The sequence below is a fragment of the Malania oleifera genome, chromosome 8 (genome assembly GCF_029873635.1).
Source record: "Malania oleifera isolate guangnan ecotype guangnan chromosome 8, ASM2987363v1, whole genome shotgun sequence".
Taxonomy (NCBI): Eukaryota; Viridiplantae; Streptophyta; class Magnoliopsida; order Santalales; family Ximeniaceae; genus Malania; species Malania oleifera.
The window spans coordinates 92,371,972-92,399,923 of record NC_080424.1 but is presented as its reverse complement, the minus strand read 5'-3'; the positions used below and the strand labels follow the sequence as shown (position 1 = coordinate 92,399,923).

General features: G+C 39.4%; 1 pseudogene; it reads right to left on the bottom strand.

Moving 5' to 3' along the window:
- LOC131162816 (cytochrome P450 82A3-like) overlaps positions 1 to 26,998 on the bottom strand; it is a 61,380-nt pseudogene extending 34,382 nt beyond the window's left edge.
- Positions 26,999 to 27,952: the final 954 nt, after the last annotated feature.

Sequence of the window (27,952 nt, the reverse complement as noted above, 5' to 3'; positions counted from 1 at the left end):
GAATTGGTTTCTATGTTGTCTTTGTTCCATTACTGATAGGGACGACATTTCCCTTATATCAAATAGGCTTCCAGGGATTCTCGCTACAATGCATCGTAATCCCGATTGGCAACCACCACGTGCCCACCACCGATTCTGCCATCGACAAGTGGTCAGCAACTTTAGCGTGAAAGTGCACATTGTCAATCTTAAGCGTATAGCTAAGCGAGCAGGAATGGAGAATTAGGTAAGAAATTTTAACATGTGGATGGAGAGGATATTCGATGAGGGTGGGGAACTCGTGAAGATTTTTTTTATCAGATCCCTCCTCATATGTGGACTCAGTGCCACGACGATGGCAGAAGGTATGGGAACATGACGACTAACCTCGTCGAATGTTTAAATGCCGTCTTGATGGGTGCTCGTAGCCTCCCAATCATTGCCCTTGTGCAATTGACATTTTATCGCATTGTATATTATTTCAACAACCGACGGAAGGCTTCTTGTAAGGCAATACCAGGAGGAAATGCATTCACTCCTCATATATTGCTAGCAATGGAAAGAAGGAAGTTGAAGGCGACCGAACATCGCGTGGCGACGTTCAACTGGTCTAGGGGTACTTTTAACATCGCGACTACGTAGTTGGGACCTCATAAAGGAAATAACGTGCAAAATTTTCGCAATCAAAATATGCATGAATGCTCGTGTGGGAAGTGGCAAGCGCTACACTTTCCATGCTCCCACCTTCTCACTGCATGTGCGGAGACACGACTGAATGCTATGCAGTGCGTTGAGTCATGTTGGAGCACTGTCGAACACTATGCGACATATGCGATGGATTTTCATCTGATTATGCATGAGGCATACTGGTCAGCATCCTCTTTGCCGACTATACAGGAAAATCCCGCATTTACTCGACATAAAGGTCATCCTAGGAGCTCCTGTATACACAATGAAATGGACGCAAGGGAAGGTAGGAAGAGGAGCACCTGCAGTATATGTCATCAAGAAGGACATAATTGCACAAGGTGTCCAAGAAGGACCTAACCCAAGAATGCAGCTTTACCTTCGCATTGATTTCGTAGGCAGTTTGGGACTCATTTAGACCCTTCTTCTTTTGTATATACTTATTCTAACGCGATGATGCATTTTGCAGGATTGATCTAGGGCCGTCTTATCCGAGCGTATTGATGATGGGCGATGATCACAGGGCCAGCTGAGCATGGACTGATGGGCACGCCGACCCCTTATTATGCCGAGGGGGGACGCAGTTTGTGGAGCGCTAGTTGGAGGTAGACCCTCACATCGTCCACCTAATACGCGATGTGGGATTTTATGGCATTTATCGAATTGCCCATATCCAGCTCGATTGGCATCTTTTCATAGCTTTGGTGGAGCGATGGAGACCTGAAACGCACATGTTGCACCTACCTCATGACGAAGCGACCGTCACACTCCAGGACGTCACCGTTTTATTCGGGCTGCCGATTGATGGGCGAGCCATGACCGGTCGTACTACCGGACTTATGGAGGGACCTATGGACTGTCAGGGAAGACTCGCCCTACGTACTATGTGCGAGCATTTTTTATGGGTTGTTCCACCTGACAGTGAGTTGGTTGGTGCACGCATCCGTATGTGGTTCCTCGAGGGGGATGTGTTTCGTCAGCTCCCGGCAGATGTAGATGCACGGACGATAGCATGCCACGCACGAGCCCACTTGTTGCATTTGATCTATGGGGTGATATTTTCTGATGTTTCGGGTAGCTATGCGCATCTGATGTTCCTTCCACTCCTTGAGAACTTTGGAGTGTGTCACTTATGCAATTAGGGGTCCGCTACTTTGGTGTGGCTATACAGGGAGAAGTGTTGCGCCGCTCACCACTCGAAGAAACAGATTGCTGGCCCCCTTCACGTTGTCCAGGTTTAGGCCTAGGAGAGATTTCCTTCCTACGCGATGAGGTTTCCTGCAGATTCAAAGGAGTCAGCACAGTCATCCGGTTGATCCACTCCCACTTGCATACTGGTTAGTACCAACATCATCTATCCCTCCTCATTCACTCTATAAGTACTATGAATACTAATCGTAGTACATACTAGTCGTTACATTCGGAAACTTATGTTTCACCTTATACAGATGGAGGGACGACTTGATGGCACCGATGGTTGCGCTTCACACATTGACCTGGTACAGGTTCGAGTTGGACATGCACCGGGAGCATGAGGTATAAACTAATTAAAGTATAGCACATGGTCTCTTTCTTTCTTTTAGTTATTTATAGTTCGCTTAACTTTTGTTTATGTCTAAGTGCAGTTCTTATGGATGCCCTATACATCTGAGATTCTAGCCATCCTGCCTCCTGACTATGTTGTCAGGAGGGACCTGTGGGTAGCTTGAGTGCCACTCATATGCTTTCATACTATCGAGTGGTATCTCCCCGACCGAGTCATGCGACCTCGCCACAGTTGGTGTCGACTATTTAGGTGAGGAGACTGCTACAGGGTGGTTTCCAGAGGTATGTCGCATTCATAAAAGAATTGTCGAAAGAAGAAATGAGACAAGCTGACATACCGATGGTGAGAGAATTTCCATATGTATTTCCAGAAGAATTACCTGGTTTGCCGCCTGACTATAAGATTGAGTTTACTATAGATCTATGGCCGGGATCTGTACCAGTATCTAAAGTACTATACCATATGGCCCCAGTAAAGTTAAAAGAATTGAAAGAATAGTTACAGGAATTGCTGCATAAAGGTTTCATCAAGCCTAATGTGTCACCTTGGGGTGCGCTAGTTCTGTTCATGAAAAAGAAAGATGGGACCATGAGGTTGCGTATCAATTATAGGGAGATAAACAAATTTTAAGGAGAGAAATAGAAATAGAAGGAGGCCGTAGACTTCGTCGACGAAAGCAGAGCGTTTGTTGACGACATTGCATTTTGAAGAATATAATAATTTCAAGGAAACTGCCAAGCTTCGTTGATGAACATAGGGTTTTGTCGACGAAGGCCTTCAGGATTTCGTCAACGAATACAGGGCTTCGTTGATGAGAAAATATCGAGAGACGGTTCGGGCTGCTCTGAATTTCATCGACGAGTACAGGGTTTTCGTCGACAAATTTACTAAAGGATTCATCGACAAAGTGAGGTGTCTCTTCGACTCTCCGCGCTCCTCTTTCTCTCTCCTACGTATCTCTCTCCCTTCTCTCTTCGATTCTGGCCCCGTTAGTCACCGGATCGACGATCTGAAGCCACCACAATGCTCCTGGCGGAATTCTCTTCAAGTTTGCTAGGGGGGATCGTCGGTGGGATTAAGTGGGATTTCATCCCAAATTCAAGGTAAGACCTTTTAGTCCCTTTTTGGCCTTATGACAGTTATAGGAAATGATATAGGCAGAGAAATACTGATATTATGTTATGGCATATGTTGTTTTCAGGGTGTTTTGTAGGAGGCCCTGCAGGTGTTAGGCTAATATTCCCTAGGGGCTTTCTAGTAGTCAAGTAAGGGAAATATGTTATGCTAGGTATTTTTAAAATGTTATACAGTTTATTAAATGATAAAAATTAAGTATTACAGTATCGTGTGGCTTTTGAATATGAATATAGTACAAATGTTTGTTTTACGATATTTCAGTAATCTGATTTTACGATATTTCAGTACCATGATTTTATGAATCTTATTGCCATGATTACACGAATATCAGTATTATGATTATGCAGTTTCAGTATCATGATCATGCAGTTTCAGTGTTATAATTATACAGTTCTCAGTATTACGACATATGAATTGCAATACAGTTATGCAGCATCATGGTTATTACGATTATTTCAGAATCATGGTAATTCAGATAGTTGTATATAGAAATACATTATATAGTATCAGACCCTGTTGGATTTGTAGCTACAGAGCACAGTACCTTTGCTATAGACATTATGTTACTTTATGAGTGCAACCACCAATTTAGATAATACGTTGCAAGGTTGATCACCTAGGCCCTTGAAGAGGTTACGCTCCCCATCCAGATATGGGTTGAGGTGGGCAGATCGATCGATGGAGTATAGTGATTTATTCCTGGTTGGCCAATCAGGGTAAATCCAGCCTACGGGCCGCACAACCCTATCATGAGGGGGTAAGTCATGACACACAGATAGCCACAGTGAACAATTTCAATTATTATTACGTATGTATAGATTTATAGAAACAGGGAACATATTTACTTATATTAGAAGTATTTTGAATAATAAACTCCAATACTTTCATGTTAAGCAATAGGGACAGGGGTGGTGGATTTTATCACTTATACTTTGTTTATATATTCAGTTATACATGTTTATTTGAAAATAGATTTCATGATATAGTAGCTCATTAGCCACACACTAGTAATAGCATATTTCGTCTTACTGAGCGTTGGCTCATCCCAGTGTTGAAATATTTTTCAAGTGATCCAGGTAGGCGAACAGACCAGGCTCACAGATAGAGGGGCTTCAGTAGTGCCCTGTTAGAGAGTGAGTATATTTTGGGAATGATTTTGTAAACCCTAGCTAGTTGAGGGTATTTTGGGAAAATAGTGATATGTGTATATTTTGGGGAACATGTAGTACTCTGGTATTGTGTGGTATTGTATATAATGGTTTATGGTTATGTTTATATGATTTCTACTTCTCGCTGCTTAGGTTAATGTTTGGGTTTACCCCCAGTATGGTATCAGAGCATGTAGAACATTATTGTATATATAAAAAAAATAATTATGTAACACCCCAACCCCGAGGGGCCTAGGATATTAACTTTTTACCATTGATTTATAACGGAAGCAAATAAACTCAATTATTATTAAACCAGAGCACTAATTATCCATATTACAATAATTTATTTTAAAAGAAGAAAAATTACATAAGCATAAATATCTGGCATCATACTAATATTTCTAAACAATCTTTATTTTTCTATCCCACCCGCATGCTTGCTAAGCCTAATTTCCAACATACTCTTCAGAGTTATCTGAAATAAAAATATGATTGGAATGAGACGACGTTCAGTAAGTAAATAATATTATTATTAATGTGTGGCAAAAATGAGCTTTTTAAAAATTTCATAAAACAATATTCAATATTATAACTTTAAAACTGTCTCTAGAATAAATATAAATTTAAAAATTTCTACATAAAACTTTTACCATCAACTATAATAGTAAAATTTTATAATCATACATATACTTTTCCTTTACCTAACTGTTAAATTAAACTTTTAACTTTAAAACTGTAAAGATATTTAATGATAAACATACATATACTTTTCCTTATACGTTTTCTTTAGATCGTCATTTAAGCATAAGAATGATCCTTTCTATGTAAATTTACACTTTTCCTTCAAATCATCAATAACTTTGTACACGTAATTAAATATGTATAAATATATATTGCAAAAATCACCCTTAGGCCTATTTGTCGTAAGTCATGTTTACCCCCATGACTGGGTTGTGTGGTCCGAAAACTGAACTTAGTTGGCTGGCCAACCAAACTAAATCAACGTACGTAAACTTTAAGTGAGATTTTCCTTATTAAGTCTTGGTCCGGAACCAGGTGTGCACTCAGGAGAAATCCACTAACATAAATAACCACTCTGTAAACAGTGTGGGTGCACTCTGATCCGTATAAACTTTAAGCTGCGATACCGAACATCTGTAACTTTGAACTTATTTTGTCATAAGGGGTTTTAAAACCATCTTATTATAATTTATGCAATTTAAAATAATCTCGTGAAAATCTCATATTTTCATGAATAATGCAACGTAGAAATAAACTTATGCCACACAATTTTTGTGTTAAAAATATATATAATTTTTTTTTTCAATAGAAAGAAATGCTGAAAATTTACCCGAGGGAATTAGAACATTTCTTAACTCAAAAATAAATGCAAGTATATTAAAGATAGAACTGGTATAATTAAGTATACGTAAAAATAAACTCATGGAAATTTTATAGAACTAAGTAACATAATTGAAATTTACTTACAAAATAAACTCGGGTATGAGTTTTAAATAAAAAAGAAACTAACATAATCAAAATTTACTTACCTTCTTCCTTACGAACACTGTAACTATCTCTAAGAAATGAGATCGGAAAGAGTGGGTGATTGAGAACTTATTCAAAAATTCTCTCTCCACCACAAATTCTTTCACTCACTAATCCTTCTCTTCTTTGAAAAATTGTTGTGAAAAATGAAGGTTGAGAGCTCCCTATTTATAGGAAAATTTTGGGGAATAAATGAAATTTATAAAAGTGTGGGGAGATGGGTGAAATTATAATTTTTAAAAAAATTAAAGAATGGGCAAGGGATGGGCAAGGAATGGGCAAGGTATGAGTTGAGTATAGGATGGGGATGGAGGCCATGTGGGAGTGCTTGCCACCATTCCCATTAAATAAATTTTTAATTACTCACTTACCTAATTAATTAGTCAATTAGTTAATTTATTATTTTATTATTTTATTATTTTTCTTAATCATTATTATCATTATTATTATCATTGTTTTCACTTTTAAACTATTTTTAGTATTTATTTATTTTATTATTTATTTTTGAACAAGAATTAAATTTGAATTTTAAAAACTCATGTGGGCCCCACACAACTTCGAGACCCGAATGGATCCTACGTAACTCGAATAATTCTTATACGATTTTATGCATTCTACATAGTTTTGAGACTCGTGTAAACCTTCATACGGTTTCGGGACTCATGTGGGCCCCACACAGTCTTGTGGGCCCCGCATAAGATACCTATATTATTATTATTTTATCATATATTTCTACAAATTATATCAGTCAAAACATTATTTTATGTACTTATTTACGTACATAAACAGTGTCTTGTGGCTCCGGGACTTATGTGGACCCCACATAGTCTTATGGGTCCCACATATGATACCTATATTATTATCATCTTATTATGTATTTCTACAAATTATGTCAGTCAAAACACTATTTTATGTATATATACTTATTTACGTGTACAAACAGTGTCTATCCTGTTTATCTTATGAAATTCCATTTTGACCAGGCCGACCTTCAGGGAGCGACTGAGCCGCAATGGTCTCTGAGCACTCGCTTAGACAAGGTCTTTCTTAGACATCAAACATGGAATTAAGGATCCTACAGAAAAAAAACACTTCTGTATTGATATTAACTTAATGATCATTTTTATTATTTTATTATTATTGTGCTTTAATCGTATATATATTTTTGGGTCATCACAAATTAAGTAGGTCGTTACTGATTGGTATCAGAGCCTAGGTTTGCTAGGTTTTATAGACTATAGAGTGCAGCAGAAGCAATACTAGAGTATAGGAAAAAGGACTTGGGGTTTGTTCTGTGTCTGGGTACAGGATTTCCATAGTGGTTTATGTGTTTTTCCTAGGGTGACGATTTCAAGAAAACCATAATAAACTATTGTCGGGTCGTGTTTCTAGATGACAGAATTGGATATTGAGTTAAGATTAAGGAGGGTAATTAATTTTGGGTTGGCACAAGATAGGTCTATATAGGAGATAAAGTGCTCAAGTGTGTTTCTTGTTTTCAGGATGTACCTAGGAAGCAGCGGCATGAATGCTGGGGAGGACAGACCAGGACCTTCCAGCATAGGTGGAGGAGATACTAATGCTGTGTTGCATAGTGTCACTCAGCAGGTGATGGCTGAGATGGCCAGGAGTTCTGGGGAGCTTGGCTGTTCGATTGAGCAGTTTACGCGTATGAAGCCCCCATCCTTTGCTGGAGGAGATGACCTGATTGTAGTTGAGAATTGGGTCCAGGACATCAAAGAGACATTGGCAGTACTTCCATGTACGGATGGCCAGAAGGTAGCATTTTCCACATTTAAGCTGACAGGGGAGGCGAAGCGCTGATAGAGAGCAGTGCGTCTGATAGAGGAGCAGAGGCCGGTTCCAGTTCCACTGACGTGGGACTGATTTAAGGATCTGTTCTTTGAGTGGTATTTCCCTTCTATCGTTCAGAGTGTGAAGGCAACAGAATTTCTACATTTGGTACAGGGGCAGATGACTGTATCTCAGTACACGGCTCGGTTTGTCGAGTTGTCACGTTTTGCTCCACATCTAGCACCTGATGAAGAGAAGAAGGCAAGGAAGTTTGAAGAGGGGCTGAGGCAGAATCTGTTTGAGCAGGTGATTAGTTTCAGGGCTCAGACATTAACAGAGGTTGTAGACAGAGCTACAATTATTGAGAGTGGCATTCAGAGGGGCGTAGCAGATCAAAGTCAGAGGAAAGAGTCCTGCACCTCAGGGTTTTCAGGCTGGCTCCAGTAGGGCTCCATGGAGAGGAGGTCGTGATAAGGGTGACCAGAGGCAGATGGCAGGACCTCGTGGGAACCAGGGTGCGCAGACTTACCCAGTGTGTCAGATGTGTGGAAGACATCATTTAGGGGAATGCCGGGTAGGCAAGGGTGTATGTTATCGTTATGGGAGACCCGGTCACGTGATGCATGAGTGCCCAAGTCAGCAGGACCAGGTCCTAGCACCCAAGCCTTATCAGGGAGGACATCAGGCAGCTCGGAGAGAATACCAGGCGCCTTGAGGTGGCGAGCAGAGGAATGTTGCCCCAGCACGAGTATACGCTTTGACGCCAAGAGATGCAGAGGCTGCTACGAATGTGGTGACAGGTACATTTACTGTTTCATCATATCTAGTTATTGTTCTCTTTGACACGGGTGCTACTCATTCTTTCATTTCTACATCCTATGTTAAATTATCTGAGAGTGAGACCCAGCCATTAGATATAGCACTGTCGGTAGCTATGCCATCAAGATCAGTGATCAAATGTCAGAGGGTATTTAGAGGCTATCCGATAGAAATTCAGGGGAAAGTACTACTGGCATATCTGATTGTGTTTGATATGTGTGGGTTCGATATAATACTGGGTATGGACTGGTTGGCTGCCAATCACACTAGCATTGATTGTCGTTAGAAATAAGTAATTTTCAGACCTCCTAGAGAGCAGGAATTCAGATTCGTTGGTTCACGGGTACGTACTCCAACATAGCTAATATCCGCCGTGCAGGCAGGCAGATTACTCATGGACGGAGGTCAGGGGTTTATAGCATTTGTGAAAGAAGCATCTGAAAATGAATTAAAGATTGACAGCACTCCAGTAGTACAAGAATTTCTAGATGTTTTTCCAGAGGAGCTACCAGGGTTGCCTTCTATGCGTGAGGTAGATTTTCTTATAGATTTACCTCCAGGGATTGCACCAATCTCTAGGGTCTCGTATTGTATGGCTCCACTTGAATTAGGAGAATTAAAGGAGCAGTTATAGGATTTATTGAACAAGGGGTTTATACGACCCAGTGTATCGCCATGGGGAGCTCTAGTGTTGTTTGTAAAGAAGAAAGACGGGTCCATGAGGATGTACATTAATTACAAAGAGATAAACAAGGTTACTATTAAGAATAATATCCTTTACCCCGTATAGACGATTCGTTTGATCAGCTCCAAGGTACACGGGTATATTCTAAAATTAACCTCAGATTTGGGTATCATCAAGTGAGAGTAAAAGTGGAGGACATCACAAAGACAGCCATCAGGACCAGGTACGGGCACTATGAATTTCTTGTTATGCCTTTTAGTTTGACGAATGCCTTGGCTGTGTTCATGGATTTGATGAATAGAGTTTTTCACCAGTATCTAGATCTATTTGTAGTAGTTTTCATTGATGATATACTGGTGTACTCGAAGAGTTTTGAGGAGCATGAGGTGCATTTGAGGCAGGTGTTGCAGACACTCAGAGAGGAGAAGCTTTATGCTAAGTTTAGAAAGTGTGAATTCTGACTCAAGAATGTGGCATTCTTAGGCCACGTGATCTCAAGGGATGGTATTTCAGTGGATCCCAACAAGATCGATGCAGTGGTAAATTGGGCTAGGCTGAGAAATGTGCAGGAAGTTAGGAGCTTCTTAGGACTGGTAGGTTATTACCGTCGTTTTGTTGAGGGTTTTTCAGCCTTGTCAGGTCCTCTCACGCAATTGACTAGGAAAAATGCCAGATTTATGTGGGATGAAGATTGCGAGCAGAGTTTCCAAGAATTAAAGCAGCGGCTCGTCACTGCACCAGTTCTGATGATTCCATCAGGAGGCGATGGGTATGTTATTTGCAGTGACGTGTCCTTGAAAGGGCTCGGTTGTGTGCTGATGTAGCATGGTAGGGTAATGGCGTATGTGTCCAGACAGTTGAAGAGATATGAGAAGAACTACCCTACTCACGATCTAGAATTGGTTGCGGTGGTACATGCACTAAAGATATGGAGGCATTACCTTTATTGTGAGAGGTGTGAGATATTTTCTGATCATAAGAGTATAAAAATACATCTTTACACAGAAAGAGTTGAACATGCGGCAGAGGATGTCGTTGGAACTCATCAAAGATTACGACTGCACCATCAGTTACCACCAAGGTAAAGCAAATGTGGTAGCTGATGCACTAAGCCGTAAATCAGGAGACACAACATAGATAGCAGCGGTAGTTCAGCATCTGATTCAGATAGACTTAGAAAGACTCAGTGTGGAATTATTGGAGAATGATCCTCAAGCGCCTATTGCTAGTTTGGTTGTATTGCCCACATTATATGAAAAGATTAAAACTGCTCAAAGAGATGATCCAGAGTTAGTGGAGGTGATAGCCAGAGTTCAGGACGGTCAGGGGGAAGAGTTTAGTATTTCTGATGATGGAGCTCTGAGATTTCGCACCAGATTGTGTATGCCTGCAGATGATAGTATCAGGAGGACAATTCTAGAGGAGGCACACAGGTCTCTATACACTGCTCATCTTGGCAGTACGAAAATGTATAGAGATCTACGAGATTATTTTTGGTGGAATGGCATGAAGAGGGAGATAACAGAGTTTGTGCAGTAGTGTTTGATGTGACAGCAGGTTAAGGTTGAGCACCAGAGGCCGGCTGGTCAGTTGCAGCCACTTTTCATTCCTGAGTGGAAATGGGACCATGTGTCCATGGATTTTGTTACTGGGCTGCCGTTGGCATTGCATGGACAGAATGTCATCTGGGTGATAGTCGATAGATTGACGAAGACAACGCACTTTCTGCCTATTAAGGTCAGCTACCCTATGAACCGGTTAGCAGAGATTTACATACAGGAGATTATTCGATCCCATGGAGTGTTGGTATACGTAGTCTCGAATCGTGATCCACATTTTACATCACGGTTCTGGAGGAGTTTACAGGAGGCACTAGGGACTCAGCTAGCATTTAGCACAGCTTTCCACCCTCAGACCGATGGTCAGATTGAGAGAATCATCCAGGTATTGGAAGATATGTTTCGTGCCTGTGTGCTAGACTTTGGAGGTAGCTGGATTCAGTTTTTGCCACTAGTTGAATTTGCTTATAATAAGAGTTATATGGCTAGCATTGGCATGGCACCCTATGAGGCATTATATGGTAGGAGATGTAGATCTCCTCTTTTCTAGGATGAAGTAGGCGAAAGGTGAGTTTTGGGTCCAAAGATTATTCAGTAGGCGTGTGATAAAGTCTGACTTATTCGAGATAGGATTAGTGCAGCGCAGAGTCGGCAGAAAAGCTACGCGGATACTCGCCGCCGGGAACTGGAATTTGGAGTAGGTGATCGTGTTTTTTTTAAGATAATTCCACTGAAGGGGATTTTGAGATTTAGGAAGAAGGGTAAGTTGAGCCCTAGGTTTATTGGCCCTTTTGAGATACTTGAGAAGATTGGGTTAGTAGCCTATCGACTAGCTTTACCACTATCTTTATTTCGAGTTCATGATGTATTTCATATTTCTATGTTAAAGAAATACGTCCCAAATCCTTCCCATATCATCAGCCATGTAGAACTGGAAGTCAGTGAGGCTTTAGCATATGAAGAAGCTCTAGTACAGATTTTAGATAGGAAAGAACAAGAATTATGTAGTAAAAGGATACCACTAGTAAAAGTTCTATGGAGAAATCACGTGATTGAAGAAGCCTCATGGAAACTTGAACATGAAATCAGATGGAAATATCCCTATTTATTTGATGAATCATAGTATTGATGTATATGCTAAGATAGTAATTTTATTTTGTTGAGTTCAGTGTAATTGTAATATAGAGTATAGGTTAGGTAGTATTTTGGTTTTGGAAGAAATTTTCTTTTATGGTTGTAATCTCCCAGAACTACCTATGTAACTACGGTATTCCTCTGCCATAAGTGAGGGCAGGTAATAAAATAAGTAGACCATTTTCTTTACTAAATGATGGAAGTATAAATAGAGACATAGATAGCAAATTTCGAGGATGAAATTTTATAAGGAGGGGAGAATGTAGTGACCCGAAAAATAATAGTATTTAAATAATAAGAGGGAGAGAAATAAAACAAAAACAGAAGGAGGACGTAGACTTCGTCGACAAACACAGGGTTTCGTCGACAAAGGCCTTTAGGATTTCGTCAACGAATGTAGGGCTTCGTTGACGAGAAAATACCGAGAGACAATTCGGGCTACTCTGAATTTTGTCGACGAATACAGGGTTTTCATCGACGAATTTACTGAAGGATTCGTTGACGAAGTGACGTGTCTCGTCGACGAATCTGGCCCTATAAATAGCTAAAAATCCTATTTTTATTCACTTTCCGTGCTCCTGCCTCTCTTCTCTCTCTCTCCTACGTCTCTCTCTCCCTTCTCTCTTTGATTCTGGCCCCGTTAGTTGCTGGATCGACGATCTGAAGCCACCACGACGCTCCTGGCAAAATTCTCTTCAAGGTTGCTAGGGCGGATCGTCGGTGGGATTAAGTGGGATTTCATCCCAAATTCAGGGTAAGGCCTTCTAGTCCCTTTTTGGCCTTACGACAGTTACAGGAAATGATATAGGCAGAGAAATATTGATATTATGTTCTAGCATATGTTGTTTTCAGGGTGTTGTAGGAGGCCCTGCGGGTGTTAAGCTAGTATTCCCTAGGAGCTTTCCAGTAGTCAGGTAAGGGAAATATGTTATGCTAGGTATTTTTAAAATGTTGTACAGTTTATTAAATGATAAAAATTATGTATTACAGTATCGTGTGACTTTTGAATATGAATATAGTACGAATGTATATTTTACGATATTTCAGTATTTTAATTTTACGATATTTCAGTACCATGATTTTATGAATCTTATTTCCATGATTACACGAATATCAGTATTATGATTGTGCAATTTCAGTATTATGATTATGTAGCTTCAGTGTTATGATTATATAGTTCTCAGTATTTCGACATATGAATTATAGTACAGTTATGCAGCATCATGGTTATTACGATTATTTTAGAATCATGGTAATTCAAGTAGTTGTATATAGAAATACATTATATAGTATTAGACCCTATTGGACTTGGAGCTATTGAGCATGGTACCCTTGCTACAGACATTATGTTACTTTATGAGTGCAAATACCTATTTAGATAATATGTGGCAAGGTCGATCACCTAGGTCCTTGAAGAGGTTAGGCTCCCCATCCAGATATGGGTTAAGGTGGGCAAATCGACAGATGGAGTATAGTAATTTATTCCTGGTTGGCCAGCCAGGATAAATCCAGCCTACGGGCCACACAACCCTATCATGAGGGGGTTAGTCATGACACACAGATAGCCACAGGGAACAATTTCAGTTATTATTACGTATGTATAGATTTACAGAAACAGGGAACATACTTACTTATACTAGAAGTATTTTGAATAATAAACTCCAATACTGTCATGTTAAGCAATAGGGACAGGGGTGGTGGATTTTATCACTTATACTTTGTTTATATATTCAGTTATACATGTTTATTTGAAAATAGATTTTATGATGTAGTAACTCATTTGCCACACACTAGTAATAACATATTTCGTTTTACTGAGCGTTGGCTCATCCTAGTGTTGAAATATTTTTCAGGTGACCTAGGTAGGCGAGTAGGCCAGGCTCGTAGATAAAGGGGCTTCAGTAGTGCCTTGTTAGAGAGTGAGTGTATTTTGGGAATGATTTTGTAAACCCTAGCTGGTTGAGGGTATTTTGAGAAAACAGTGATATGTGTATATTTTGGGGAACATGTAGTACTCTGGTATTGTGTGGTATTGTATATAATGGTTTATGGTTATGTTTATATGATTTCTGCTTCTCACTACTTAGGTTAATATTTGGGTTTACCCCCAGCATGGTATCAGAGCATGTAGAATATTATTGTATATAAAAAATAATAATTAAGCAGGTCATTACACAAACTGACAATCAATAATAAATATCATCTCTCTCTAGGATCGATGATTTATTTGATCAGTTGTAGGGGACCCAGGTTTATTCTAAAATTGACCTGTGGTCGGGTTACCATCAGGTGAAGGTTAGAGCAGAAGATATATCGAAAATCGCATTCCATACTAGATATGGGCATTACAAGTGTTTAATGATGCCATTTGGGTTGATTAATGCACTAGCTGTATTTATGGATTTAATGAATCAGGTGTTCCATCAATATTTAGATCAGTTTGTGGTTGTGTTCATTGATAATATACTGGCCTATTCGAGAAGTTTTGAGGAGCACGAGCATCATTTGAGACTGGTATTGCAGATGTTGAGAAAGAGGACATTATATGCAAAATTCAAGAAATGCGAATTCTGGTTAAGGCAGGTTACCTTTCTCAGCCATGTGATCTCTGAAACAGGTGTATTAGTTTATTCGAGTGAAATAGAGGCAGTGGTAAGTTGAGAAAAGCCAGGGAATGTTCAAGATGTCAAGAGTTTTCTGGGATTAGCAAGCTATTACCGGCGTTTCGTAGATGGCTTCTCCAGATTTTGGGGTCCATTAACATGCCTTATGAGAAAAATGTGAAATTTGATTGGACCGATGATTGTGAGCAGAGTTTTTGGGAGTTAAAGCGGTGGTTAGTTTCAGTTTTGGTATTAGCTATCCCATCAGAGGAGGACAGTTTTGTAATATATAGTGATGCCTCTTTGAAGGGTCTTGGATGCGTGTTGATATAGCATGGTAGGATCATTGCTTTTGCATCTAGAGAGCTTAAAGAATATGAGAAGAATTACCCTGTGCATGACTCACTCAAAAAATGAGCAGTTGGGAAGCTATCCCAAGTATAGGAGTTATGTCGTGTAACACTTAGCCCAAGGGCTAGATCGTCTCCTCAGGGAATGCATTTTAATCTCAAATTTCACATTCATCCAATCAAAAATAAAAGTGCACTGAACTCAGTTTAGATTTGAGATTTTCAAAATTGTTGAGATTTATTCAAACTAATTAAAATAACACGCAAAGTGAAACCCTAAAACTAACATGCATGGAACTAAGGAGCAAACAATGAAAACCCTAATCTACTCAAGGAAACATTAGGACACGCGTTAATTAAAAATGCCAACCTAAAACATGGAATTAAAAACACACAATGGAAACTCAACCAAACACGCACATGCACAATAAAAACCGGACCTTTAACACGAACCACGAACTTAATTGAACTAAAACGCAAACAGAAACAAAAATCTACACTTAACTGATAATGAAACACAATAATAATAAAAAATACGAAATTTGATCAAACCGACCCTAACTAAACAAAGTTTCAACAAGAAAATTAAATCTTGAATATAAAAACAACTAATTTAATCTCCAAAAGGCAAAACAATTCTTTTTTTTTTCTTTTTTTTTTTATTTATTTTAGAGCCAAACCGAACTTAGTCTATTTAATTAAATTAACCTACCTCTAATTGAAAGAAATTAATTAAATACATAACCTTAATAAAAATTAAAGTTCTTAACAATATTCAACATAAACAAAATTTCAAATAAAATGAAAAAGCTAAACTTTTACCAAGATTTAATAACTAACAATTAAAAACAAAAGAAAGGATAAAGAAAGAAAGAAAGAAAGAAGGGAAAGAGAGAGAGAGAGAGAGAGAGAGAGAGAGAGAGAGAGAGAGGAAGGAAAAGCTGGCCGAGACTACTGCAGTTGGAGTCTGAGGCTGCTCGGGGTACTGTTGGTGGAGTCCTGGCCGAGGGCTGCGCTGGAGCTTGGTCTGGGAAAAGGATGGAGCTGCTGCTCGGGTAGGTGGGTTCTTTGCTGCTGCCAAGAGTTGGAACTCCAAATATTTGGTCGTGGCTATGCTAGAAGGTGGCCAAGAGGCTAGTCTGCTCATGGGTGGTGTAACAGTAGAAGCTGCTTCTCGAGAGCCTCACCGGAGTTGCTGTGCACGAGAATGAAGCTGTTGGTGGTTCGGGTGGAGCAAAGAAGAGAGTAGCCGAGAGAGAAGAATGAGAGGTTGAGGGACAAAACGGAGGGACAGAGAGAAGGGGAAAAGTTTGAGAGAAGATAGAAGAGAGGAAGAGAGTTTAGGGACTAAGAGACAGAGAATTAACTGAAAACAAAGGGAGTGAGTAAGAGAAAAAGCCAATAACATGCAAGGGAGAAGAAGGAGAAAGGGAAGAGTAAAGAGCAGGGAAGAGAGATGGTGCGCGGGGGCACACCACGAACAGGGAAGAAAAGGACAATAAATAGAAAGGGGAGGGGGTTGCTGCCCTAAGTGAGACCCAAGTGGAGGATCCGAATAACCAACCCGACCCAGCCTGCATGGCCGGGTCACATCAAACCCATATTCATATTTTTTTTTCTTTTCTTTTTCTCATTATTATTTCCATGAACACGGCCCATTTTTTCCTTCCTAGAGTCCATTTCTCTTGAAACTCAAAACACAGAAGTTGTAGATAATCCTTTTCTCTTTCTCTAGAAATTTGAATCATCTTGATCGAAGCTTCAACAGAAAAGTTATGCACGAAATACGAACATGTGCCAGTTCCGGTTCCCGAGAATTTCTTTGCAACAAAAAATTATCAAAAATTCATAAATTATCCAATAAAACTCAAAAATGATAAATTCAGCACTTTATTAAAATTTTGGACATTTAATTAAAAATATAAGCCGCAAAGACCGGGTTAAGATGCCCAATTACAAAATTTTGGCGCATAATCACACTCCCCAACTAACGTTTTGCTAGTCTCTAGCAAATGACGTGAATGAATTTCAAGGTAGTGTCTATAACTACAAACTCCAGTAATCACGAAATCAATGCACATGCGACACAAGATACCATTTCACATACAAGAATATCACTGAATTTCACACAGGCTCGTTCAAATTCGATGCACATTCTCCAAATTACGTCACTCATGCAAGTTTCATCATTTAAGTGTCATTTAAGAGGAATTTACTCACATGAAGTTAATCGGCGGCACAATTCAAGGTCAATGCAGTCATATAAGTCCGAGTATAAACAGGTAAACTCTCGAGATGTGTGTGATGTATGTGACTCAGTACACCTAGGATACCAGTGGACACCTACAGAACGGTCGCTTTGACTCGGCCTAACTAGTATACCCTCAAGAATTCTCAAAGAAGATTGGTTCACTCATCATATGTGAGGAGGAGTGTCGCGATCAAACATTTGACACATTAAAAGGAACAAATGCTAAGTGTATGGAGTGGACTAGTCTGGAAAGGATCTAACCTATTTGTGAGGCGTCGGGTCCTTCACCCTAGCATCTTCTCACCTACTCGCCACATCCAACCGAGACCACCCTAGATCAACTTATTCACAAACTTGTCATGAATCCATCTGAGGCATTAACCGGTTGAAGAATCTTCATACGTGAAAAATATGTGTCGTGTCTTTGACTTTTTGTGATATGTGTTTGGGTCGGCATTGACATTTCATTTCATGCGCATGCTTATTTCTTATTCTTTCTTTTGCTCATTCTTTATTTTCTAACTTTTCTTGATTAATTAGGAAAATTTCTACACTTCTTTTGTTATCTTCATACCATCAATGGGAATTGAACTCGAATACTAGTCCATGAACTAAGTCTATCTTTAGGGGTGGCTTAGCCTTCACATCTTGAGTAGGCTACAAGACCTAGGTTTCTATCTCCCCTCTAGGTGTCACCTCTAGGCCAGCAAATCAAAAACAAAGACTAGTGTACAAAGGATATCCAGAGAAAAAAAAAAAAAAAAGGAAAGTTGAGTTTCACGAACTCTAAGCTGATGTCAAAAACTCAAAAGAACGATAATTGGCTCAACAATACCTCACAAGGTGTCATAGTCATCACGGGTGTTCTCTCAGTGCTCACAGGAAACCCTAAGTGTAATGAATCACATATATGTGTTTATTTAGCCTTGTGAGATATCGTGTAAATACAAGAAATTATATAACCAGATTAACACGAGTGTACTAACAATCAATTCCTTTTGGAGTCATAATAATCACATAAAGAGAAACTACACATGATTGACTCAAATGTGTAATTCGTAAGTTATACGCAAGTATGTTAAGGGTATGCAGCAGTGTTAAGCATGACATAATGCAGTGTAATTCCTTAGTGCCCTTCCCTTCTTTTCTCTCTTTCTTTTTGATTTTTTTTTTATTTTTTTTAATAATATAAAACCCATATAAAACCTGGTACGTGTATGTACACAATGTTACATGTGAATGCTCACCCCCCCCCCCCCCAACTAAAGTGGAAAATTGTCCTCAATGTGAAAGCATAGGGGAAATAGAAGGGACTGTGCACAAGAAAAGTAAAGCATACCTGAGTAACAGGGTAATGGAAAAGAAAGACAGAACTATGAGAAAATAGACCTGAAAACTAACTAAAAATAAAATAAGATGAAATAAAAGGAAAAGAAGAAAAAGAAAAACATCACAATTGTCTAGTGGAGGCTCAGGAGGAAATTCGTCTGGTGGCCGCAGGTCTATAAATTGCATCGGCGATTTTCCAAATTTGAGCCGCCACAATGGATTAGTCTTTATGCCTGCACGAAAATCATCCTCAATGAATTAATATGCGTCAATATACCAAACACTATGTGTGCAAGTCGACCCTCGTGTGTTGACAAGAAAGGGTCTTTATTCAACATCGTGTCTAGGAAATTTTCTTCTTTACGAACTAACATGTGATGGGAACTTATTAGAGCAATTACCTTTAGTTTTTCAGAAGTATTAACATTAAAGGTTTTACCTGGTTCCTTAAAAATTAAACTCTCACCAGTCTGGTCACCCTTTTTATCGGGTGTACAAATTATCGTACCACTGCAAGGGTCTGCTTCCACATTGGGTTCCTTGACATCTAATTCAGGTGGGAATGACAGTTCCACGATTTCTGGGCTCTGAGAGGGAGGTACCACAGGTTGGTACTCCTCCCTGGTACCAGTATCCTCATTAACGAACTGCTCCACTTTTGGGCCCGTTTCCTCTGATTTTTCTTTGAATTCATCTATTTCAACCGTAACTTTTGGTGCTGGGACAACTGTTTGACTGGCGATAAGCGTTTCAGGTGGGGGATCTTCTTTCTCACTTCTCAAAGTAGTCGCGGTCTCTACTATCTCAAGAGAAACATCATGTATTTGTTGGTGTGGCTTCTGGTACTCTTGAGGACTAGGCTGAGGTTCCATAGGCAATTCCTATCCTTCTAAGATGTCCAACTGCGTGCTCATCGCATTGATGGTATCCTACAATTCATTTAAGTTATGAGTACGCTGAGTGTACTGATTGATCTGAGTTTGCATGAGTTGCTGGAGCATATTTGCCATTTGTGTCATGCTATCCTCAAGAAGTTCTGACGGCGTACAACTCTGAGGGATCTGTTGTGGCTGATATTGAGGTGGAGGATCATCTAGATAATATGTTGGCTCATATGCTTCTCTACCACTAATTGTGCTGATAGGGTGTGCAGTCATGGGTGCCTGATTGTATCGTGTGTTCCATTGTGGGACATTTTCAGCTAGGTAATCAAAGAACGATAATACGTGATCTGGATCCTTACTGAAGAATTCTCCATTGCACATGGTCTGGACAAAATACTTGCAATCAAGGGTAAGAGCAGTATAAAAATAATCATCTAACCTCCATGAGTCAAACCCGTGATGTGGGCAAGTACATAGTAAATCCTTAAATCGCTCCCAACAAATCCGAAATGTCTCATCATCCTGTTACACAAAATTAAGAATCTGTTCTTACAAAAATTAAGTTTTCTGTGAGGGACAAAATACCTGCAGAAATTCACACCCTATATCAACCTAATCAGTGATAGAGTGAGGTCTCAATAAATTAAACCACATCTGCAGTCTATCCTTCAAAGAGCCAAGAAATAAATGTAGTTTAGTAGATTCATCAGTTTTAGCACGAGAGAAAAAAATATTGCACGTCAATTCGAACTCTGACAGGTGTCGATAAGGGCACTCAGATTTCGTCCCGTAGAACTGAGGTAACAATGACTTCCTCCCGCGCTACCTCATGAAATCAAGTTCTTTATTAGGCAAAGTGAAAGAGGATGCAGTGGCGTATTCAGGCTGCAAAAAATCCATTATCGTGCACGGTGCAGGTGCAGCCATTTTTTTCAAAATCTCAATTTTTTTCTGTTTTTGTTTTTTGTTTTTTTTATTTTTTTATTTTTCATAAAACTAATAAAAATGATGAGAAAAATGCTAATTTGAGACTAAGACCGACGTTCCTTGGCAACGGCGCCAAAAACTTGATTTACTCAAAAAATGAGTACCTCGAAAGTTATCCCAAGTATAGGAGTTATGTCGTGTAATACTCAACCCAAGGGCTAGATCGTCTCCTTAGGGAGTGCATTTTAATCTCAAATTTCACGTTCATCCAATCAAAAATAAAAATGCACTGAACTCAATTCATATTCAGGATTTTCAAAATTGTTGAGATTCATTCAAACTGATTAAAATAACACGCAAAGTGAAACCCTAAAACTAACATGCATGGAACTAAGGAGCAAACAATGGAAATCCTAATCTACTCAAGGAAACATTGGGACACGCGTTAATTAAAAATGGCAATCTAGAACATGGAATTAAAAACATACAATGGAAACTCAACCAAACACACACGCGCGCGCAATAAAAATCGGACCTTTAACAAAAACCACGCACTTGAACTAAAACACAAACAGAAACAAAAATCTACACTTAACTGATAATGAAACACAATAATAAAAAAAATACAAACTTTGATCAAACCGACCCTAACTAAACTGAGCTTCAACAAGAAAATTAAATCTTGAATAAAAAAACAACTAATTTAATCTCCAAAAGGCAAAACAATTCTTTTTTTTATTTTTTTATTTATTTTAGAGCCAAACCCAACTTAGTCTATTTAATTAAATTAACCTACCTCTGATTGAAAGAAATTAATTAAATACATAACCTTAATAAAAATTAAAGTTCTCAACAATATTCAACATAAACAAAAATTCAAATAAAATGAAAAAGCTAAACTTTTACCAAAATTTAATAACTAACAATTAAAAACAAAAGGAAGGATAAAGAAAGAAAGAAAGAAGGGAGAGAGAGAGAGAGAGAGAGAGAGAGAGAGAGAGAGAGAGAGAGAAAGCAAGGAAGGAAAAGCTGGCCGAGACTGCTACGGTTGGAGTCTGAGGCTGCTCGGGGTGCTGCTGGTGGAGTCCTGGCCGAGGGTTGCGCTGGAGCTTGGTTTGGGAAAAGGATGGAGCTGCTGCTCTGGTAGGTGAGTTCTTTGCTGCTGCTAGGAGTTGGAACTCCAAATATTTGGCCGTGGCTGTGCTGGAAGGTGGCCAGGAGGCTAGTCTACTCGTGGGTGGTGTAGCAGCAGAAGCTGCTTCTTGGGAGCCTCACCAGAGTTGCTGTGTAGGGGAATGAAGCTGTTGGTGGTTCAGGTGGAGCAAAGAAGAGAGTAACCGAGAGAGAAGAATGAGAGGTTGAGGGAGAGAACATAGGGACAGAGAGAAGAGGAAAAGTTTAAGAGAAGATAGAAGAGAGGAAGAGAGTTTAGGGACTGAGAGATAGAGAATTAACTGAAAATAGAGGGAGTGAGTGAGAGAGAGAAAAAAAAAAAAAAGAACATGTAGGGAAGAAGAAGGGGACAGGGAAGAGTAAATAGCAGGGAAGAGAGATGGTGCATGGGGGCACACCACGAACAGGGAAGAAAAAGACAATAAATAGAAGGAGGAGGGGGTTGCTACCCTTAGTGAGACCTAGGTGGAGGATCCGAATAACCAGCAGGCCGGGTCACATCAAACCCATATTCATATTTCTTTTCTTTTCTTTTTCTCATTATTATTTCCATGAACACGGCCTATTTTGTCCTTCCTGGAGCCCTTTTCTCTTGAAACTCAAAATGTGCAAGTTGTAGATAATCCTTTTCTCTTTCTCTAGAAATTTGAATCGTCTCGATCAGAGCTCGTACGGAAAAGTTATGCATGAAATACGAACAAGTTCCGGTTTTGGTTCCCGGGAATTTATCTGCGACAAGAAATTACCAAAAATTCATAAATTATGCAATAAAACTCAAAAAATGATAAATTTGGCACTTTATTAAAATATTGGATGTAATTAGACATTTAATTAAAAATATAAGCCGTAAAGACCGGATTAAGATGCCCAATTACGTAATTTTGGCGCGTAATCAATGCATGATTTGGAGTTAGCTACAATAGTCTACGCTTTAAAGTTCTGGAGGCATTATTTATATGGTGGGAAGTACGAGATTTTCATGGATCACAAGAGCTTGAAATATTTATTTACCTAGAAAGAACTAAATATGAGGCAAAGAAGGTGGTTAGAACTCATTAAAATTATGATTGCACCATTAGTTACCACCCAAGGAAAGCGAATGTGGTGGCAGATGCTCTGAGTAGGAAATCAATAGGTTCCGTACTGGCAGCTATGGAAATTCAGCACTAAATTTTAGTAGATTTAGAGCGCCTCAGTATAGAGTTAATAGAGGAGAGTCCTCAGGTAGTCATTGCCAATTTAGTGGTTCAACCTACGCTATACGAGAAGATTAAAGCAGCTCAGGGTGATGACGAGGAATTGGCAGAGGGAGTGGCAAGAGTACGGGATGGTTAAGGTGAGAAATTCAGCATATCAGATGACGGAGCCTTGTGTTTCTTTACTAGGCTCTGTGTTCTTGCAGATATCGAGATTAGGAGAATTATATTGGAGGAGCAAATCCCTAAACACCATACATCCAGGTAGCACTAAAATGTACAGAGAACTGCGGGAGTATTTCTGGTGGAGTGGAATGAAAAGGGAGATAGCCGAATTTGTGCGGCAATGCTTAACTTGTCAGCAGAATAAGGTTGAGCACCAGAGACGAGCAGGACAGTTGCAGTCGTTATTCATTCCAGAGTGGAAATGGGATCACATTTCGATGGATTTTGTTATGGGGTTACCACCAGTGCGACAGGGGTTATATGCGATTTGGGTGGTTGTTGATCACCTGACAAAGACCGCTCATTTCATCCCCATTAAAGTCAGTTATTCCATGGACAGGTTGGCGGAGATTTATGTTCATGAGATAGTTCGTGTTCATGGGGTACCGATATCCATAGTTTCAAACCGAGATCCTCGATTCACTTCACGATTTTGGAAAAATTTTACAGGAGGCTATGGGTACACAACTAGCATTTAGCACTGCTTTCCACCCTCAGACAGATGGACAGACCGAAAGGACAATTCAGAGACTAGAGGATATGCTTCGTGCTTGTTTGCTTGATTTTGGCGTCCGACAAGGTCCAACAATAAAAGAAAGAATCAGCACCACGCAAAGTCGGTAGAAAAGCTACGCAGACACTCGCCGCCAAGAGTTAGAGTTCGATGTGGGAGACTGAGTATTTTTGAAGATAGCTCCTCTGAAAGGAGTTATTAGGTTTGGAAGGAAGGACAAGTTGAGCCCTAGGTATATTTGCCTTTTTGAGATACTAGAAAGAATAGGGTTAGTTGCCTATAGGCTAGCATTGCCACTAGTTTTGGCTAGAATTCATGACGTGTTTCATGTTGCTATGTTAAGGAAATACATCCCAAACCCGTTCCACATAATCAGCTATTCAGAAATAGAGCTTAAGGATTCATTAGCTTATGAAGAAATACCATTACGAATTTTGGATAAAAAGACACAAACACTACGCACCAAAGAGATTTAGTTAGTAAAAATTTTGTCGAAAAATCATGATATAAAGGAAACTTCTTGGGAACTCGAGGAGAAGATAAGACAGAGATACCTACAGTTGTTTCAAGAGGTTTAGCGGTAAGACAGGTAAAGTATAAGTAGCTAAATAAAGTTTGTTTTGCAGGTACATGTATTAAATTAGTTAGTAAGTAGTATTTTAGTTCTTATATATGTAATCTCCTAGAACATAACTGTAACCACGGTATTCCTCCGCCATAAGTGAGGGTAAGTAATAAAATAAGTAGACCCTTTACCTTTACGAGATGGTAGAGTGTATAATGGTGTTCAATCTAGATAGTAAATTTTGAGGACGAAATTTTATAAGGAGGAGAGAATGTAATAACTCGAAAAAAATTAGAAGGGTTCTCATCGATGAACACAGGGGATTTGTCGACGAGGATATAAGAGGAGCTCGTCGATGAGGATAGGTTTTTGGGCAATCTGAAATTCATCGACGAGGGAGGAAGTTCGTTGACGAAATTGCTTAAGGACTCGTCAACAAGATGACATGTCTTGTCGACAAATCCAGGGCTATAAATAGTGAAAACCTAAATTAATTTGCAAAAACTGGCACAACAAATGCTTTCTCTCTCTCTCTCTAAAACGTCTCCCACTCCTTCTCTTTTCAATTTCGGCCCCGTTTCTCATCGGATCAAAAATTCGAGGTCACCACGACGCTCCTGGTGAAATTCTCTACACGTCTGCTGGAGCTGATCGTTGGTGGAAGTGGTTTGAAATTCATCCTAAATTCAGGGTAAGGTGTTTTATTCAAAATATGTTTTCCGTGTAGTTATAAAAAAATGTTGTATGTAGGAAATACTGATGTTTTCTTCTGGGGAATGTCATTTTTAGGGTGTTGAGAGGAGAACCCTGCGGGAGTAGGGCCAAAGTTCAGTAAGGGCTTTTCAAAAACTAAGGGAAATATGCTATGTTAGGAGTTTTACAATATGAGCAGAGATTTTATATATACTAGTTTATTATCCAGCATTTATAGTATAAGAGTTTTCAAAGTTTGTGTGGCCTGAGGAGATATTTATTTGAAATAGAATCTATATAGCTGTTTACATCATAACATACTATACAGTATTTACATATAAAGATTGATGTGTATCACAGTATATTTCAGAACAGTTTATTATAAATGTTTATTCAAATCAGTATACCTATACAGAAGTTTATTCAGATTAGTATATTACAGTTTATTGAGAATCAGTATATTACAGTTATACAAATCAGTTTATATAGTATTTATAGTATGTCAAGTTTTCCTAAATGCCATAACACTCAGTGTATACAGACAGACTATACAGATAGATGATATAGACAAATTATATAGTTTAGCATCAAGATGCTACAGTTATACAAATATTACAGTACTTATAGTACAGAGTTATAGTGTTATGGTTATTTTGGAAACATGATGAAAACAGTAAAAGAGTATATATGTATATATATAGTATCAGATCCCTATGAAAAGATTACAGACAGATACAGATACAGAGCACGGTATCGTTGCTAATAAAGATAGAGTGCAACCACATATCTTAGATAGTGTGTGGGTACCGTCAACTGTGCTCGGAGAGGATGCAGCTCCCCAGTTCGCCGGGTTGAGGAGGCCAGTTTGACGAGGTAGCAGCTAGTCCCACGCCTAGGAGAGTATGCAATTTGGCCAGGCTTAGGTAGTGTAGAGTATAGTGACTTATCTGGAGAGCCGACCAGAGTAAGTCCCGTCTACAGGCCGCACAACCCTGACATGAGGGGTCAAATCATGACATACAGAGTTCTAGGGATAAAGCAAAGTTATGTATATGTATATAGTTATACAGTATTTGATAAATATAGTATGATATTAGCAGTATGAAAAGTAGAAAACTCAGACGATACAGTTATGTTTTAAATTGTGAAAAATGTAAGATATGCTTTATAGATTTATCCTCTATTATAGTTCAAATGTTATTTAAAGTATATGTAACTTAGTCACCACACACTAGTAATAGCATATTTCCACTTAGTGATCGTCGACTCACCCCATATCTTTAACATTTTTTAGGTGAGCCAGTTAGGCGAGCAGATTAGGCTCGCAGATAGAGAGTTTACTTGGTTACCCTGGTTATAAGGTAAGTTTGTACAGGGTTTTTTGTTTTGGGATTGATATTTCTAGAGAGAGATGTATTATATAGTTATGGTTTCGAGATACAGATTCCTAGTATTGTATGGTATTTATGGTTGTATGACTTATGTTTCCGCTGCGTAGGTATGATTGTTGTATAGAGGATTACCCCAGTGCCTTCTGAGGCCTGAGTTTCATTGTAGGGGGTATTAGAATAATTCATATGTAAATATAAAAAAAATGGTTTAAATTTTGAGGTCATTACACCAACACTTCGAGAGAGAGAAAGAGATAAAGGGCAGGGGACGAATAGGCAGCCTTTGGTGCACTCAGTGGAGACTTGAGATTTACCAACGATGCTATAACAGGACTAGTAAGCATATTATCCCTCAAATTCAACCTCTGCGTTTCTTTCAACCCTGAAAAATCCGACAATGGACCTGAAGAAGCATTCAAATGCAAGCAAACCTCTTTAAAAAATGTCATGTTCTGTAAAACATCAACTCCCCCACTAAGTTTACTACTGCTCTTCTGTTCATTAACCCGCAGAGACTCAATTTGGGAGCCAGCCAAGCTCTAAGGCAAACCACCTTCCAAATTATTTGAAGGATAAATGCAAATTGATCAATCCTAGAAAGTCGTCAGGGCCAAAAAATTCTGCTATTTTTTCGGCAATGTTGGCGGAATTCGCTAAGAAATTCTGAAGCGCCGAAGCATTTCAGAGACTCTTCGGGATCTCCCAAGCAGGAAAGGGGTTCTCATCAATCTCAAAGAATTGAAGAGTGGACATTCTGGCGAAGAATTCATTAGGGATGGAAGAAAACTGGTTGTTGCTAAGCAGCAACACCTTGAAGGTTCTTGCGTCCAATTTAGATTTGAGTGACTCGTTTGCCATCGGAGTAGCCAACGTGGTTCCATTGATAGGGATCTGTGTTGGACCATCCAAGAGATTTAGGAGGGGTTAGGCTCTACTTTGGAGCTAACATCACTGAAGCATCACTTTGAGACTCTACTGGGTAGAAAACTGAGGAAGGCCCAGCAAGGAAAATGACTAGGAGGGGGGGGGGGGGAGATGCCGGTGTGTGCAGGGGTTGGCAATATGCCTAAGTTGTAGAAATGATAACGGCGTTGCGGAGATGGTGCTGGTGCTGCAAGTGGCTAAAGGTACTCTGGAGCTGCATGGGGCATGGCCGATGGTGACAATAGGAGGGTGGTGTTGCGGCTCACGGAGGACTGTAGCAAAGGAAGACGATAGAAAGGGCGATGGGTTGCGAGAGAGACTCGGAGAGGGGGTTAGGGAGAGAGGTGGCGCGGAGGTGACAATGAAGGAAGGCTACATCTGTAGGAGGGTGAATGAGAGGGAGATTGGTAGAATGCGAGAGCGAAGAAAGGTTCCTGGGGAAGGTGACGAAGGAATAGTGCTGATGGAATGCCCCTTTGTGTGTGCCTAGGCTCTCTCTTTATAGAGAGTCTAGCAATAATTGGCGCCCAAAGAAGTTACAATAGAAGCATATTTTTCCCCGTACGCGCGCAGTTCTGTTTGGGAGAGAATATTTTTCCACTACTCGTAGGCTTTTCTTTTTTTATTTGTTTCTTCTTGAATTTCTTTTTTCTTTGCTGGATGTACCCACAAGGTTTTTTTCTGCACCCATTGTTTGTACTCGCTCATTTCCATGTATTATTTTCATTTGGGCATTGTTGCTTTTCCCTTTTTTTTATTTTTAGAACTTCTTATATATTTATTTTTGTTGTCCCGTTTTGCTTTTCCAAAGTAAAGTTTTGAGTTTTAAAAATAATACTTGATTCCCGGCAATAGAAGGAGCCAAACTCGAAAAATAATGACTTAATA